We start from the raw sequence: 17,085 nt of genomic DNA, 5'->3' as shown, positions 1-17,085 counted from the left end.
GTGCTGCCGAGGGGCGGGCGAGGGCATGGAAGCCAGGGAGTCGGTCGGGATGTTTCTGGGAGAGACCGACATAATTATCTGGATAATTCAGGCAAAGGGCAGCCTGCTTTCCACGTAATCGCAGAAGGGTACGGTGTTGGCGTTGATGTAAACCTGGGACAGTATCTGTTTGAAGTTAATGGACCCGCCCCAGTGAAAGCGGCCCCTTCGTTACATGGGGCCCCCACAGCCCTCTGCCAGCTGTGCTGGGAACCGGAGGCGCCCCGATCACTCCGCGGCCCCCAGCCCTCGGCGGGCGGCCTGTGTGCCCGACGCGTGTCAGTCCTCTGCGAGGTGACGCCCTCCTGAGGCGCACGCTCGGGTGAGATCGCTCACGGCTGAAGCACCCTGCTCCAGGCCACAGTCGTGGCAGCGGCTGGAGCCCAAGCCCCCTCCCCAGGATGAGGGTGTCGCTGGCGAGGGGTGGGTGTGGTAGTGCCACCTGCTGTGCTTTGCCCTCGTCTGTCCCGGATGACAGTCTTATTTCCAGAGTCCGCAGTCTGTGGTACTTGGGAGCTGATGGGCTCACCTCTCCAGCAGGGGCGCCTGACCGAGGGCGTGAATCTCCACACGCACACGCACACGCACACGCAGTGATGGACGAGCAGCCTTCCAGCCTGACCTCCGCAGCCCGAGGCCTGGGGTGAAGGGGCGGTCGGCTCAACCATGTTACATAACCCTGAACGTTAACGTGCTGTTCCCGTGCTGCCAGGACCGTGGTTACAAAGCCCTGTCCCTGGGGAGGTCGCAGGCTGGGGAGTAATATTACCGTGGGGCTCACCTGGTGGGAGCTTCCTGGGGGAAGGGGGTCTGCAGCATCCTGGGCCTGCTGGATTGAGCAGGTGAAGGCGAGCAGCTGACACCGGTGGGAGGGACAGGGTGGCGTCCCTGAGACTGAAGACCCAGCGGGGCCCCCGCCTGCACTCCACCAGCACTGCCGGCCACGCACCTGGGGTGAGGCACCAGGCCGGGCTGGGAAAGCAGGGGCGCGGTCATCCGCGTCCCAGGGCACCACGCAGCGGAGCTCCGGTTCCCCCCAGTTTACAGTATAGGAGGCTGAGGCTCAGGGAAGTGAAGACGAGACTTGCCGAAAGTCAAGTTGCTCGTGAAGTGTGGAGGCTGGACTTGAACCCTGAGGTCAGGACCCGAGCAGCTCCCAGCCCTGGCCCCGGGCTGCCTCTGCTGCCACTGTGTTTGTTCCCGGGCTGCCCTTCCTGAAGAGAAACTGGGTCAAAGCCACCCGCCTCCTGCAGACAGGTCAGCCGGCCAGGGGAGAGCGAGCCATGGAACGCGATGACGTTTCCACTCAGAGAGGGCTGGAGCCTGCCAGAAGGGCCACCAGGAGCGTTTCCTGGACAGCTGCTCCGCCTTCGGGGGCCAGAGGTGGAGCTGGCTCACAGGGTGCCTGCTGCCTGCAGGATGTGACCCAGGAGAGCAGAGTGACACTCTGAGCACCGCAGCCCCGTAGGCAAACGTCGAAACTCTTAAGCTCCTGAAAACAGGAATTAGAGCTCAGATAAACACAGCTGTTTTGCAAAAACCTTACCACAGAGCAAACCCGAGTCAGAGGCTCAGAGGCCAAAACTGTGACCTGCAAAACCGCCAGGGGACAAGACTTGTTCAGCTTCATGCTTTTGGGGACAGAGCTTAAATTTTTGCCTCACAGGTCCAAGCAGATTTGAGGATGAGAGATGGCAAATATGTCCCCTGCATGCCAGCCTGAAACTACATCAGGGCCAGGCTTTCCAATTTGGGCAGCATCCCCTGGAGCCTCAGCATTAAAATCAGATCCCTGGGCCCTTTCCCTGGAGTATCAGAGGGGCCTAGGGATCTGCATTTCACCAGCATCCCCAGGTGAGGCCCAGACCACCGCTCAACTCCTAAGAATCTAGAATTGACCCAAAAAGGGAGGGTCAACCAGAGTCCAGAACCTCTGCACGGCAGCCCCTTCTAGTAACGGTGAGACCCCTCCTCACAGCCCAGCCCACGCCTCCAGCTGTCACTCCTGCTAGGTTAAGGTGCAGTGATAGCATGGGGGATATGGAGTTTGGCAGAACTAGTCCCGCCCTGCCTGGGGTGCTTAACAGCAAATGTGTCCAACAGACAGTTGTTGAGAGGCCCTCCTATGACCAGCCCCTCCCCGTGTGACCTGGAGCCACCTAAGCTAGGAGAGCCTCCAGTTTCCTTAGATGCTCCACGGAGCTCGGACCCTATGACCTTGCACATACAACAATGCTCGGTCACCTGCCAGGTACCCTGTGCCCACCCCTGAAAAGCCAGACATGCATTTTCCAGGCTCAGCACTGGCTTCCCCAGTCGGGTGTGAGCCAGCATGCAGGGCCTGGTCCCCCCCCGCGCCCCCCATCATCAGCACAGCTCCTGCCCATCCCTAAGGGTGGCAACTTTGGAGCCTGGCCTGGTGGGTCATGGCCATTTGTTACCCAGAGGGACAGGATTGGGGGAGGCTAAGAGTCAGGTTTGAGAATCAGAAAAACATGGGCACAGAGCCTTAATCTCTCCAAGCCTCAATTTCTTTCTCTGCCAAATGAGATGATAATACCAACGTCCTAGAATTAGTGTGAGAATTAAAGAGTAATGCAGCGGTGCCAGGAAAGTGCTTGACCCCTAATGCTTGGCTCGCAGTAGACAGAGTAATTATGAGCACACGTCCTCTCAAAAATGATAGGAACTTTAACGTTACCTTTCCTGGTGACAAAGTGAGAAATCAGACACCAATCTCCTCAAGGCTTGACATGCGGTCAGTGACCACACGAAACCTGGTGGCAGTTTCTAGAAGAGCACCCACTGTGGGAAGGAGGTGACGTTAGCATGGGGAGCACCCACCCAACCAAGGGTCAGGGCTCTGCCCACTTGCAGGAACAATGCTGACCCCACCCCATAAGCAGGCGTCCGCACAATGGGCCCCTGTCACAGAGCTGCAGCCCCACGTTCACAAGAACGCATTGTCCCAAGTGCAGGCTCAGTTCCTGCTCAGCTGGAACCACTTGGAAATCCGACCCCGGGCTCCCGGGCCGGCTCCGGCTCCGGCTCCGGTGCCAGTCAGCTCCTTCCCTGTCCGGGCTCGTTTCGTCTCTGCTGCAGGAGGAAAGCTCTAGAGCCCCTGGGGCAGCGAGCCCCCCAGGCTGTCCTGCTTTCCCTTCCAGACTCGTGCCGGTGGCCTGGGGTCCACTTGCCCACTTTTTGGGTCTGTACCAAAGAGGAAGGTGCCGGGTTGGTGAGCCGGCCCGTGAGGAAGGAGAGAGGGAGCAAGTTAAGGGCGCAGAGAGGAGGCAGAGGACAGGAGCCGAGTCCGGGTGAAGTTCCCTGAGAGCCTGTTCAGCCCCCGAGCACGTGCGCGCCCTATGACCCACACCCCCAGGCCGTAATGTATGCTCTGGGCCAAAAGAATGTGCTGGAGCGTCCATAGCGCGACTACTTAAAATAGTATAAACCTGTAAGCAGCCCAAATGGCCACCAACAGAATGCTGAATAAACTGGTTCTTATTCACAGTGTCCACAGTAATGAGAATGGACCCTGTGCCACCACCCACAGCAATTCAGATGAATGTCACAAACCATGTTCAACACAAGAGCCAGACTCAAAATAACTCACCTTTGATTCTCCGTAATGTACAAAAATAGGTAATCTCTATGGTTACAAGACAGAATCGTGTTTACCCCAAGGGGAACTTGAAGGAGATGCTGGAATTTTAAACACCACCTTCCCTGCTGACATGTGAGAAATCAGAGACGCCAGTCTCCTCAAGGCTTGACATGCAGTCAGTGACCACATGAAACCTGGTGGGGATTTCTAGAAGAGCCGTTTTAGGGGTGCAGACACTGTTGTGTTTCTTTCTCTGGGCGCTGGTCATGCAGGTTTTTCCAGTTTGTGAAAATTCGGAGAGCTGCTCACTTCCGATCCTGCTCTTCTCTGCGTGTGATGCCCCGGGGGGTGCCCGTCAGCGTTTAACCAGCTCTCCCGTCGCTTTGACTTAATTTCCCTGGTGACCAATGGTGCTGGGCATCTTTTATGTGCTTACTGGCCATTTGCGTGTCTTCTTTGGAGAAACGGCCAATAGAAACTGAACATTTAAAAACTGGACTGTGTGTCTTGTCGGTACTGAGTCGTAGCAGTTCGTCTGTCTTCTAGATACAGACCCCGTATCAGACGTGACCTGCGAAACCTTTCTCCCGTCCTGTGGCTTCTCTTCCTTCCACTCTTTTGAACATGGGCGCGTCTTCAGACGATGGAACTTGCAGAAACGATAAACCCCAAAGGCTTCAAAGGCCAGGCAAAGAACCTAAACGTGTGAGGCAACCCTGGGCACTTCTCGGGCGACGCTGTTGCCCGGGCCACGCTAAGCATGCCCGTGGCCTCTGGGTCGCCGATGTGGACGCTGGGTTTTCTGGCCCTGGGTTCGATGCTGCCAGGCCCCTCGTGGCTGAGCGAACGCGGGCAAGTCCGCCAGCTGCTCCGAGCCGTGTGCCTGTCCGTGAAATGCGGGCACTGCTGCTGCCCTCAAAATGTGTACGGCGAACGGCAACTTGTCCCGTTTTAGAACAGGCCCTCCTGTATAATTTTTGACTATGTGCACATTTTACTTTGATAAATATTTTTAAAAATAAACTCGAAGACCCATACCTGGTGTAAGTTAAGGGCTCCAGACATGACAGTCCCGCCTCACCCTGAGATTTCTGCAGAGCCTGGCCCAGCCCCTCTGCCCTCAGCCTCCAGGGTCTTCTCAGTGGCTCAGAGCTGCTGCGGTGGAGGGACCCGAGCCCTCCTCTCAGGGCAGCGCGGGGGGCGAAGGGCTACGCGTCACTGCTTTTGCTTTTTATTTTTATGAAAAAAGAGACAGACGTGCTCGCAGCTTCTTAGGCCAATAAGAACTTTACCAACAACTGAAACCAAAAGAAAGTGTCATCTTTCTCTCCTTTCGAGAGGAAACAGCTCTTTGGCCCAGCAAGAGTTTCTCTGTCTCCCCCGCAGCACCCAGCACCCCACCCCACAGAGGGGAGCCCAGCTGGGCCTTCTGTGCCCCCTGAGCCTTTAGGCCGGGACTGCCCTGCGGGCCACCAGCAAGGTGACTCCCACCGCCAGTTTGGTCCTGAAGACGGGTTGCAAAGCGGTCTGGGGGGCGCAGCGCAGGTGGTCTCAGCTCCTGGGGGGCTGCGGGCCTGGTGGTTCTGAAGCCAAGCTCCTTTTAACAAGCAGGCTTCCCCGGGTCAGGGACACGCCGCCAGAGGCTGAGCTGTGGGTGTAAAAATAAAAACGAAACTCTAGTACAGGTTCCTCACTTTGCCCCCTGGGGCCCTTGCCAGTAAGTCACTCCCTTCTGTGAGTCAGCTGGAAACGCTGGTATCATGATAAGGCAGCACCCTGCTCAGAGAACCCTCCCTGGGGCAGGATTCTTGGGGCCCAGACACACCTAACTGGGCGAGGTGCCCGCTCCACAGCGCCCATGATGCCCTGGGGGCAGGAGCTCCTTGGGGAGGCCCCTGCCCCTGCCAACTGACCCATTCGCCTCTGTCCAATCTCTGCAGCTTGGTTTTTCCTCTACTTCACCTTCAGGATAAACAAAGAAACCTGAGTGTGGAAAATGCACCCCTGGCAGCCCAGCCCTCGAGATCCTGAGTCAGCGGGTCAATGGTGGAGCAGGTGGGGCCAGGAATCTGCTCTTGCAGCAGATCCACCCAGGTGACTCGGAGGTGCGTGGTCATGGACTGGCCTTTGGAAAAGAACTTTCACGGATTTCAATTGCTTTTAAATCAAAACAACGTGGGTGCTAAAGCAAAAAGAAAGGCTTACGTGGAAGTGGCCTGAGTTCTGCCCTGGCCTTTGCCACTGAATCCTGTCAGGTCCATCTCTCTCTGCCCCTCCCTCTCTCTCTCCCTCTAGCCCCTTGCCCACCCCGAAGCCCCTTCCAGCGCCAGCTGGTGCCCTGTTCTCACCAGATCCCAGCACCTCCTGATCTCTTCCAGCAGGTTCTGGGGCTCAGGCTGCTGACCACACGTGAAGCATAGTCCGTGTCTGCCCTTCCCACACCCTGTGCAGTAAGCACATAGTAGGTCCTCAGATAAATTTTTTAAGTAAAACCTGACTCATCCCACGGAAATTATGCTGAGCGAGGACTGCCATGAGCATTATAAGAAGTGGTCCGGCTCTATAAATAAAACCAATTGAACTATTATAAATAAAACCCTGTATGTGCCTGCATCCAAGTAGAAGAGAAGAAGGAATGAAGGGCTCTCTGCTGGGCAGAAGAAATGGGACCCCTGATATGACCACCCCCAGGACTGCAGGACCAGGTGGAGCCTGGGTTCTGGCCTCACTTGGCTCCACCAACAAATGACCTTGGGCAGGGCAGGGCAGGCCTTATCCCCTCTGTTTTAGTTTTTCCTTTTGGGAAACAGGGATTACATGGCTTTGCCTATATCCTGGCACTGTTGAAAGCACTCACGTGTTTGTATGCGTGTGTGTTTGTATGTGTGTATGTTTGTGTTCCCACAAAATTCATATTTAAGATCCTAACCCCCAATGTGAGGATGTTTGTAAATGGGGCCTTCGGGTGGAGCCCTTGTGAATGGGATTTGTGCCCTTATAAAAGGACCCCCGAGAGCTTTCTTTTCCTCCCTGCCATGTGAGGACACGGTGAGCCGAAGGCAGGCCCTCTGCAGGAGTAGCCCTCACCAGACACGAGTTTGCCAGCACCTCGACCTTGGACCCCCCGCCCTGGGACTGTGAGGAATACATTCCTGTTGTGTATAAGCCACTCAGTCTGTGGTAGTTTCCAGTAGCAACCTGAACAGACTGATACAGTTCTCACATGTGTGTGCACGTATGTGCGTGGGTTAGTTTTGACCATGGTAAATCACGGCTCTGTACCCTGACCCTGTGACGGTGAGCGGTCCCTTGCTGCTCTCCAGGCCGCTCGGCTATAGTGAGTCACTGCAGCAAAGTGGGGGGAGAGGCTCCCTCTCAACTCGGATGAGCCCCATTAGCTTCCCCTCTGGTGCCCTACGAAATGGGCTCAGAGTTTCAGGATGCTGAACTCCCCACACTGCAGGAAGTCGCCTGTCCTGGCCCCTTGCAGGGCCGCGTCCCGCAGAGGCTTTAGGCACCTGCTGCAAGAGGGCAGCAGCTCTCACGGCCCCAGGGGAGCAGAGCCGGCTGAGCTCCCCGAGAACATTCACACTCAGGAGGAAGCCTCCCTGGTCCTGGGCGTCCCGGGGCCCTGGGAGGTACAGTGACCCACCCAAGTGCTTATTAACACTTACCAGCACCTTTCCAAACACTTAACATGTCTTCATGTGTGTTAATCTCAAAGCAACTGTATAAAGTAGGTTCTGTTATTATTTCCACTTTATGAGAGAGTGTAGTTTCCTACGGCCGCTATAACAAATGACCACAAGCTTTGTGGTTGACAACAGCAGTTTATGCTCTTGCTGTTCTGGAGGTCAGGAGTCTAAAATCAAGGTGTTGGCCAGGCTGTGTTCCTTCTGGAGGTGTCAGAGGAGAATCCATTTCCATGGCTTGTCCAGCTTTGAGAGGCTGCCTACATTCCCTGGCTTGTGGTCCCTTCCTCCATCATCCACGTCTGTCACTCCAACCTCTGGGTACATTGTCACATGTTTTTCTGACTTTGACCCTCTCTCTACCTTTGTAATTAACTGTGATGACGTTGTGCCCACCCAAGTAATGTCCCATCTCAAGATCCTTAACCACATCTGCAAAATCTCTCTTGCTATGTGAAATAACATATTCACAGGTCCTGAGATAAGAACACGGACCTCTGTTGGGGGTGGGGGTGGGTATTCTGTCTATTACAGCTTAAACAACTCTCCCAACATCACACAACGAGAGAGTGGACAGTCTGAGTCAGACGATGCCCAGGTGGCACAGTGATCCCTCAAATCTCTGTGATCATATGTTTGAGATCTGTGAGTTCCACCCCCTTCTCTTGACCAGCAGCTCTCAGACCAGCAGCAGGCAGGCTGGGCTCACTGCAGGCCCTGCCCTTGCCCGGTTCCTCTGGCAGTACCCCCAGCCAGCCAGCTGACCGCCTGCAGCCGGGAGCAGAGAGGGAGGCAGGCCCCAGGGCCCTCGGGTGGCCCTCAGGATCATAGCCTTGCTTTCCAGGTCTCCAGGTCTCGGACCGGCTCCCAGCCTGAGGCAACCTCTCCTAGTGCCCGGAGACCCACCTTCCTGGGCTCACACTTAGTCCTGTTCCCAACAGCTTTACTTTCTTTCAAGGAGCATTTACTGTGCACTTACTGTGTGTCAGGCCCTGGGGACACCAAGGATAAAAGCACCATCTGTGCCTATGCGCCCCTCAGAGTCAAGTCAGCAAAACCAATGCCCACAGTAGTTAAATAAAGCCACTTCTGGGAGGAGGGCAGACTAAATGACAGCGATCCTCTGGCAACACATAAGAGACACAAAAAATATTAACACGCTGACCAAAATTCCAACTCTTGGGAATTTTTCTAAGAAAAATAAAAGATTTATACTATGCTATTATTTTAAAAACACATGTGACTGGTTAATTATGGTACATCCACCCATATGTAGCCACATACACACACACAGCTACAGAACTTACAAACGTGCTTAATATGTGATGCTTCAGGGCATAACCTAACAACTGCCACGGGGGACTGATTTTCCAAATTAAGGCGCATCGCCACACTGAAAGGCTAACAGTTGTCAAAAAGAAGAAATGAGAAATTCTCTATGTGACAAAAGAGGAAGATTTCTATTTTGTGCATGGTTTATGCATGGAAAATTCCAGAAGGATCTGAGTGCCTTGGTTCTGAGGCCAGAACTATACATCTGTGCTTTTTAAGTGTGACATATATATAATATATTACATATTATATATGAAATAATATATATGTAATATATTTTATATATTATACATAAAATATATATGTAACATAAATTATATGACATATTACATATAAAATACATAGTAAACTGGTGGTGGCGAGTCTTGGCATAACCCCTTTGGAGAGTGGGTAGGGATAGTTAATACATGGAAGCTACGCATATCTACCCATTTCGCAGGCCTGTACCCATGGGTACAGAGATTCTTCCTACCTGTGCACAGGAGAAATGGAGAAGCATATCCCTGCAGAAACACTTTTTAAAGATCGAAATATTGGACTAAGGCAGATGTTACCCCAGAGGCATGAACGAAACAACTGTGTTGAGTTTATTCCGTGGAATACTCTACAGTGCTGATTAGTTCTTGGAATGAATTAGCCCATTTTTCTTGGCACGTGTGCTCTGCACTGGGCCCTGTTCTGATGCCTAAAGTGACCCCGCTCCCAGGAGCTGGCCCTCCAGTGAGGGGCGCAGGGAGCAGAGTTGGAGAGACGGGAGGACTCGGCGGGTTTCACGCGCTGGTGGTGACTCCGGTGAATCACTAAATGGACAGGCCTGGGCTACATGCAGCAACATGAAAGCGGCGCTGAGCAAAAAAGAAAGTTGCAGAAGGAGTCATACCAAACGAAAGCATGTACGTGAAGTTTTTTAAAGCTACAAATTCTGTATCTTGTTTATGGGTACACAGGGAGGATTAACTGCAAACTCAGGGTAGTGGTTAGCTGGGAGGAGAGAGATGGTGATGGGCATGGAAGGTGACACAGGGCTTCCCTGTCCTGCCTCTTCCTCCAGGAGGAAAGGGGGAGGAGAGGAGGGGAGAGAGAGGGAGGGAGGGAGGGAAGAAGGAAGGAGGGAAGGGAGGGAGGGAGGCAGGGAGGGAGGCAGGGAGGGAGGCAGGGAGGGAGGCAGGGAGGGAGGGAGGGAGGGAGGGAGGGAGGGAGGGAGGGAGGGAGGCAGGGAGGGAGGGAGGGAGGGAGGGAGGCAGGGAGGCAGGGAGGGAGGGAGGGAGGGAGGGAGGGAGGCAGGGAGGCAGGGAGGGAGGCAGGGAGGGAGGGAGGCAGGGAGGGAGGGAGGGAGGGAGGGAGGGAGGGAGGGAGGGAGGCAGGGAGGCAGGCAGGGAGGGAGGGAGGCAGGGAGGCAGGGAGGGAGGGAGGCAGGGAGGGAGGGAGGGAGGGAGGGAGGGAGGGAGGGAGGGAGGCAGGGAGGCAGGCAGGGAGGGAGGCAGGGAGGGAGGGAGGGAGGGAGGCAGGGAGGGAGGGAGGGAGGGAGGGAGGGAGGGAGGCAGGGAGGCAGGCAGGGAGGGAGGGAGGGAGGGAGGGAGGGAGGGAGGGAGGGAGGCAGGGAGGGAGGGAGGGAGGGAGGGAGGGAGGCAGGGAGGGAGAGAGGCAGGGAGGGAGGAAGGCAGGGAGGCAGGGAGGCAGGGAGGGAGGGAGGCAGGGAGGCAGGGAGGGAGGGATCTGATGCAAACGTGGCTAAATGTCGGCTGTGACGGAGTACGTGGAGGCTAGAACTGGAGCTGGCCCTGGAAGGAAGCCATGAAGTGCCCAAGTCCCGTGGCAAGAAGAGCAGAGGACATGCCAGGAGCGAAGAGCTGCCTGGACAGAGAGGCGGTTTTCTGTCATTAGGCCAAAACGCTTTCACAGCTCGGGAGAAGTGGATACCGAGCTGGTCTTCTCCTGGACGGAAGCTGCGGTCAGGACGGCCTGCTCGCCGGCCTCCTCCGCACCAGGCCCACCCTCCTCCGTCACTTTGCTCGCCTTTGTCGCGTACCCCTTCCTCGGGCAGTCTGAGCCCGGGGTCGGTGGGCAAGGACGGATTCTCGTGGGGCACCGTGGGCGCTGCCCACACGCGGGGCCCGGCTCAGGGAGGCCTCCTGCTGTCCGGTCCCCGGGGGCGCTGCCGAGCACCTGCTGGCGCCAGGCCTGCGCTGGGGGCAGGACCCCCGTTTTCTTATGCTGACATTCAGCGGGAGGAAACAGAACATGAGTAAAATAAACACTATCGGAGACCAGATGGCAGAGAGAATAAGAAAGGAGATGGTCTGCCAGGGACCAGGGTCGCTTGGTCATCCCAGGGTAATGTAGAGGCTTCTTTTCCTCAACAGCGCTTAAAGCAAACTTTTGTCTATTAAAAAATTGTGTCTTAGGCTTAGGATTCTCTTTCACCAAAAGGAGAGGGACCCGAGGTTAACAGTGTGACTGTCCCCACGGTGCGCCGTTGGAAGGCGTCCTGATGGGCCCCCGCACCCCTCTGCTGAGCCAGGAACGGGGTCCAGGAGCCGACTGTCCTGGCCGTGACCATGTCCGCTCCTTCCCGCCCTCAGGGCCGCAGGAGGGCAGCTCCTCTCGCCAGCCAGCCACCCACCGGCTCCAACGTTTCACTTTCCTTAAACTGTAAAACAAAAATGTCAGCGGGACTAGGACGGTCAGAGGCACCCACTTCTCTCTTCCTTTGTGAGGCATGTTTTTCTTTTTAAGGATAAAAGGCAAAGGAATGGGGCTTGCTTCTCCCCAGAAATGATTTGAGGCCACCATTCCATGAGGACCACGGGGCTTGAGCTGGGATGGGAGGTGACGGATGACACCTTTCTGCACTGAGGTCTCTGACCATCGGGTCCCCAGACAGCCGCCAGCGTGACAGCCAGTGATAAATGCCACGCGAGACGTGGCTGTAGGAAGTCGAGGCAGAACCGAGGTTATGGCAGCAGGGACACAAGGGTCTGGTGGCCGTGGGGCTGGGCTTTGAAGGTGAGAAAGGATTCCCGAATGGGGCCCGGAGGCTGGGGCCCTGACCCTTTCCACCCCCTCAGGAACCCCTGTCCTTGCCTCTCCTTCCCAACGTCTCAAAACGGTGTTCACTCCATTTCCTTTCAGTGGTTTACGGCTGGCGGATAAAGCCGGCCCGCTACCCCGTCTTGGACAGAAGCCCCAGATCCGTTTTTACTGGCAAAACCTCTTCCTGTTGGTGACCCCCGCTCTCACGTTCAGGTGACTTCCCAGCGACGCAGTGACCAGGTTTGAAAGGGTGAACTTGAATTCTAGAGCCAGTTCTCAGAGGGAGCTAACCACGGGCTTAGAATCTGAAGACCGGGTTCAAGTTCAGCTTCTGCTGCTAATAGGTGACCCTGGGTAAGACCCTTCCACCCCTGGCTGCCGTTTCCTTGTCTGTCAGGTGGCAGTCACTGTACCTGCCCCACCTCGGGGGACCAGGGCTTGAGGGTTGAAGAGAATGTGTGTAAAATCCCTCCGCAAACGCGAAAGCCCCAGGTAATTGTAAGGTCTTTTTATGACTTGCTCTTAGAGGCCCCCACTTCTATCAACCAAACAAAGCTGGTGCTCAGGGAATAGTTTGTAGCTTGAGCAGCTTATAGTCATGAATGGAAATGAAAAGCGATGATATATACTGAAAAAATCTTGTGTCGAAGACAAAGGTAAAGTGTGCAAACATATGTGGGGTTAACCTTTTGAGGATTATCTGTACCTTTCGCCACATCTTGGTTTTCATTTGCATGTAAAACCCAAACTTTTCACTACCGATCACTTTTCTTAGAGCCCTCTGGGGGCTTTTCCTTTTGCATGAGGGTGGCAGAGAATGACTCTTACACGTGCACTGTCACCTCCAAATAGTGATAGTGACTTCACTGGTAAATGCCTTGTGCGCCGAGTCCTCACCAGGCCCCATGAGCTGAACTGTGGTCGTCCCCCTTTTACAGGTCAGTAAACTGAGGCTTAGAGATGTTGGGGAGTGAGTGCCAGATCCTGTTTCCCAAACCTTTCACTGCCAAAGCAAATCAAGTCAGAGTCTAAAAGAGCCAGAATGCTTCCAACTGGAACCCTCAAGTAAACTTTGTGTGTGTGTGTGTGTGTGTGTGTGTGTGCACATGCATGACCATGTACATCCATGTTTTTCAGGTCCAGCTAACTTCAAGAAAAAAGAGATAAATGACTACCTGTGTGTTACGTGCTCTCGAGTCAGCTCCGACTCCTGGCGACCCTGTGAATGAGTGATGTCCTGTCCTCACAGCCTGCTCAGCTCCTGCAGACTCCTGCCTACAGTTTCTTTTACAGAGTCACTCCAGCTCCTACTTGGTCTTCCTCTTTCCCTGCTGCCTTCGATTTCCCCCAGCATTATTGTCTTTTCCAAAGAACCCTGCCTTCTCATGATGTGCCTGATGGGGGGCGGCTTCAGTTTTGTCATTGTTGCCCCCAGCGATGTTTCAGGCTTCACGTGCTCTAGGACCCTGGTGGTCCAGGGTCTCCGAAGAGCCCTCCTTCAGCACCACGTTTCAGATGAATCCACACTCCCATCAGCCTTCTTTGGTTTTCTCTAAGGAACATGTATTACTTTCATAATTAGAAAAAATAACTCAGTACACCCTCTCCCTGGGAGTGTGTGCACGTGGGTGTGTGCAGTTGTTAGAGGGTGAGTGTGCACACACCTGTGCTTGTGGACCAGGCAGGACACCTTATGCTTAGAGAGATGACTCATATTACATTTGGAGAGTGGTTTTATTCCAGTGTCATCAGAGGGGGGCATCTCTGCCCCTTGTAATGGAGGGCCACTTGACCTCTCCCTGAACAGGTCTCGGGTCCAAGATTCCCCCTCCACCTAATTGAGTTTTTCTGGACAATGAAAGTTGACCCATTTCCACAGCAATTCCCCTGTAAGTAACCATTTCACAGCAATGTCTCTAAAACAGATCACCTTTCCCAGCCTTTCTGGGGGAATGAGGCCCCTAGTCGAGTGTGAAGGGCTGGTCGCCCTCCACTAGGTGACCCCAGGAAGTTCGCTGTGTCTCCATGTTGCCCTCTTGGTCTCAGTGGGAACTGTCGCTTTCTGATGTACTATGGACACGCCATGAGTCCTCTCATCACGACACCTGCCACGCACCGGGCGCCAGGCACCTCTGAAATCTGTCCTGCAGATAAACATTCTGTGGTTTGGGCTGGTCCCAGGCACTAGCGTCTACACTGTGGTCTCTACAATTCCCCCAAGAACTCCTTGGGTTCGTTTCCCCCTGGACCCATGTTCTGAGAGGCTGTGTACACCATATGGTAACAAAAACAAGTTACCACAGCCATTGATTAAGCCTCTTCAAGCGAAACTCCACCGTGCTGTCTCACTTGGTGGCACAGCAATCCGACAGCGGAGATGTCATTGTCACCCATTCTGTGTAATGAGGAAGCACGAGGTACAGGGAGGCTAAATACTCTGCCAGGGTCCTGCTGCTGATGGGAACTACAGGCAGGATTCAAACTCCGGCCTCTCCGACTCCACCCTGAGCTTTGCCACTATGCCATGCTCTTTTATCAGAAACATGAATTAAGTTTTAACAATAATTCCCAAACTGCAGCATCCAATCAAAATTCCTTTAACTTTCAATGGTTAGAGGACCACTTATCAAAACTGCTGCTCACAGGAGTTATGCACCCGGTTGCTAAGATCCTGCCATTTGGTCCATTTGTGCAGCCCTAGTGTGGATTTACTGAAATACTGAAAATATACCAAAGCTCACTAGCTTCCTTGTTTTTAAATTCAGGTGAAAGTCTCATAACCTACGGTTAACCTTTTAAAGTGAACAATTCACTGGGTTTACTACATTCACAGTGTTAAGCCACCACCACCACCTCGGTCTAGTACAGAATATTTTTGTCACCCCAAAAGGAAACCCCATATCCATTAAGCAGTTACTCCCCACTCTCTCCCTGCCCCAATCAGCCAGTCCCCAGAAGCCATCGCTCACTGGGGTTTGAAGCGCAGGCTCTCTGTGCCCCTTGGGACTGCTGGTCCCTCTCTCACCTTCCAGGTGGCGCTCCCCAGCCGGAAGGGGCTTCCTGAGCCTCCTGCAAGCCTCCCCCACGTGGCCTCCTGCAGGTCCAGGAGGGCAGCCCCCAGGGGCTCAGGCTTTGAGTCTCCTCGCTTCGATCTGTTGATTCGGAATGGCTGGAGGTTTGGGGACCCTGACATGCCAGTAAGTGGAATGTCACTGAGTTTGCTTTTATCCCCATGGGGTATGGAATCCGCTCAATTGCAAAATATTCACCAGCAGGCTAAAAATGGAGTCCCTGTGTCTCCTGACTTTCTACCTTCTGTTTCCTTCTACAGCAGACACTCCACAGGGAAATGCGTGTTTCTGAGGGGCTTCTGCGTAGATGATGCGAGGCGCCAGCTCCTGGGCTCGAAGCCTGTGTGGACTGCGCTGCTAGGGAGAACGGGGTTCCAAGAGTGAAGCTAAAATGTGCACGCTGCTTCAGCACTCACAGAGCATCACGAATTCACTGCCTCATGTAGTCTCTCAAAGCAGATGGCATTATCGTTCCCATTCTACAGATGAGGAAATGAAAGGAGTCAGAAGTTCGAGGACTTGCCCAGGGTTGCACAGCTGGAAATTGTAGGCTGGCCTTCCTGACGCCAAAATCAGTGCTCTTTGCAGGATGTGGGTGTTATGGACTGAATGTTGGTGTCCCCTCAACATTCATATGTTGAAACCTAGTCCCCCATGGGATGACTTGGGGGGTGGGGCCTTCGGGAAGGCGTGAGGGCAGAGCCTTAGTGAAGGAGATTGGTGCCCTTATGCTAAAGACCCCAGAGAGCTACCTCCCCACTTCTGTCACGCAAAGACACAGAGAAAAAGGCCATTGATGAACCAGGGAGCAGGTCCTCACCAGACACCATGTCTGTCAACGCCTCGATCTTGGACTTCCAGGCCTCCAGAACCGTAACTAATAAATGTTTGACGTTTAAATCCCATAGTCTGTGGTATTTTGTTATAGCTGCCCCGACGGACAGAGACACTGGGCTTCTGCCTGCCATTGTCAGGGAAACAGAGCAGGTCTCCGCAGTGGTGACTTGCCAGAGATTTTCCCAGGCATTATCCCCAGCTCTCCCTTACGCTTAAATTTGTGCAACCTATCAGGACCTGATTGAATGGGCTAAGATCAGAGGCCCGGATGATCCTCTCAGCCCGACTGTATCCAGTGAGACAGACACAGGAGTTGGCCCCTCATCTCGGACATCTCTGAATTCAGTGGGGTGCAGGGTGAGCATATTCCAGCCCCTGCCCATGCTTTCACCTGCTCTTCCCTGCTTCCTGAACCCCACACTGACACTCCGTTACATTCACACCAATCTCTTGCAGTTCCCAAGCATGCCAGAAAGTTCCTTACCGCTATGCCTTTAAAAATTATTGTGATGACGACAATGGTGATAGCTCTCTCCTGGGTCCCACTAAGTGCTATTTCACTTAACTTCCCACAACCTAATGACATTGTTATTGTCAATCCCATTTCACAGATGACCAAACTGAGGCTCAGAGTGGCTAAGTGCTGGGCTTTGGAGCCAGGCAATCTGGGGGTCATGCCCAGCTCCCACCACTATCTAATTAGAATGACCTTGAGCAAATCCCATCTCTCTCCCAGCTCCAGTATCTGTGCGAGCCCAAGCATGATGATGAACCTGCTTCATAGGGCTGCTGTGAGAATTCAGTTAGATGGGCACAGCGTTTGGCACCTGGTAGGTATTGCAAAAATGTTTGGAATTAATGATGCCCACTTTAAGCAGCCAAGAAAGAAACTCAGCTCAGCTCAGCTCTGATTCCAAACTCTTTTCCTGCTTCTCCTAATGTTCATGGTTCGAGACCTGGCTGTTTCACGCCTCCTGGCTCCATCAGGCTAAGGTGGGCACCCGCTTCCCCCTCACGGATGAGAGCCCTGACGCTCGAGCATGCTTCCATGTGCTTCTTTTTCCCCACTTTGCCAAAATGCCTCTCAAAACTCTGAGGAAGGATTTTCCCACCTCCATCTCCTGCTCTCTCTTCAGTCCCCTTTGCCCAACTTCAGTGGGCACCCTTCACGGTACCCTCCCCTGGGCTGCTTTCCTACAGGTAGAGTCCCTTGGCATCCGTGTGCCCCTCGGGACCAGGAGCCCCTGGGAAGTCCTCGGTGCCCCCAGCTCCTAGCCCCAGGCCTGGGCAAGAGAGGGTTTCGGGCATCCTGGTTAAAGAACCGAGCGAGTTACCCAGGTAAGCCAGGCTTGATGGCATCGGGCCCATGCCCACCAGCGCATGGGGAGGGTGGATGGACGGGAGCTTCCCCCGTGAGGCCTCGGGTGCCCGCGGGAGGTCCGCGGGAAGGTATTTGGGAGAAGTTGTCTGTATTCCT

Source organism: Miniopterus schreibersii (assembly GCF_964146895.1).
Source record: "Miniopterus schreibersii genome assembly, chromosome: 17".
Lineage (NCBI taxonomy): Eukaryota > Metazoa > Chordata > Mammalia > Chiroptera > Miniopteridae > Miniopterus > Miniopterus schreibersii.
This window is presented reverse-complemented; position numbering follows the sequence as displayed.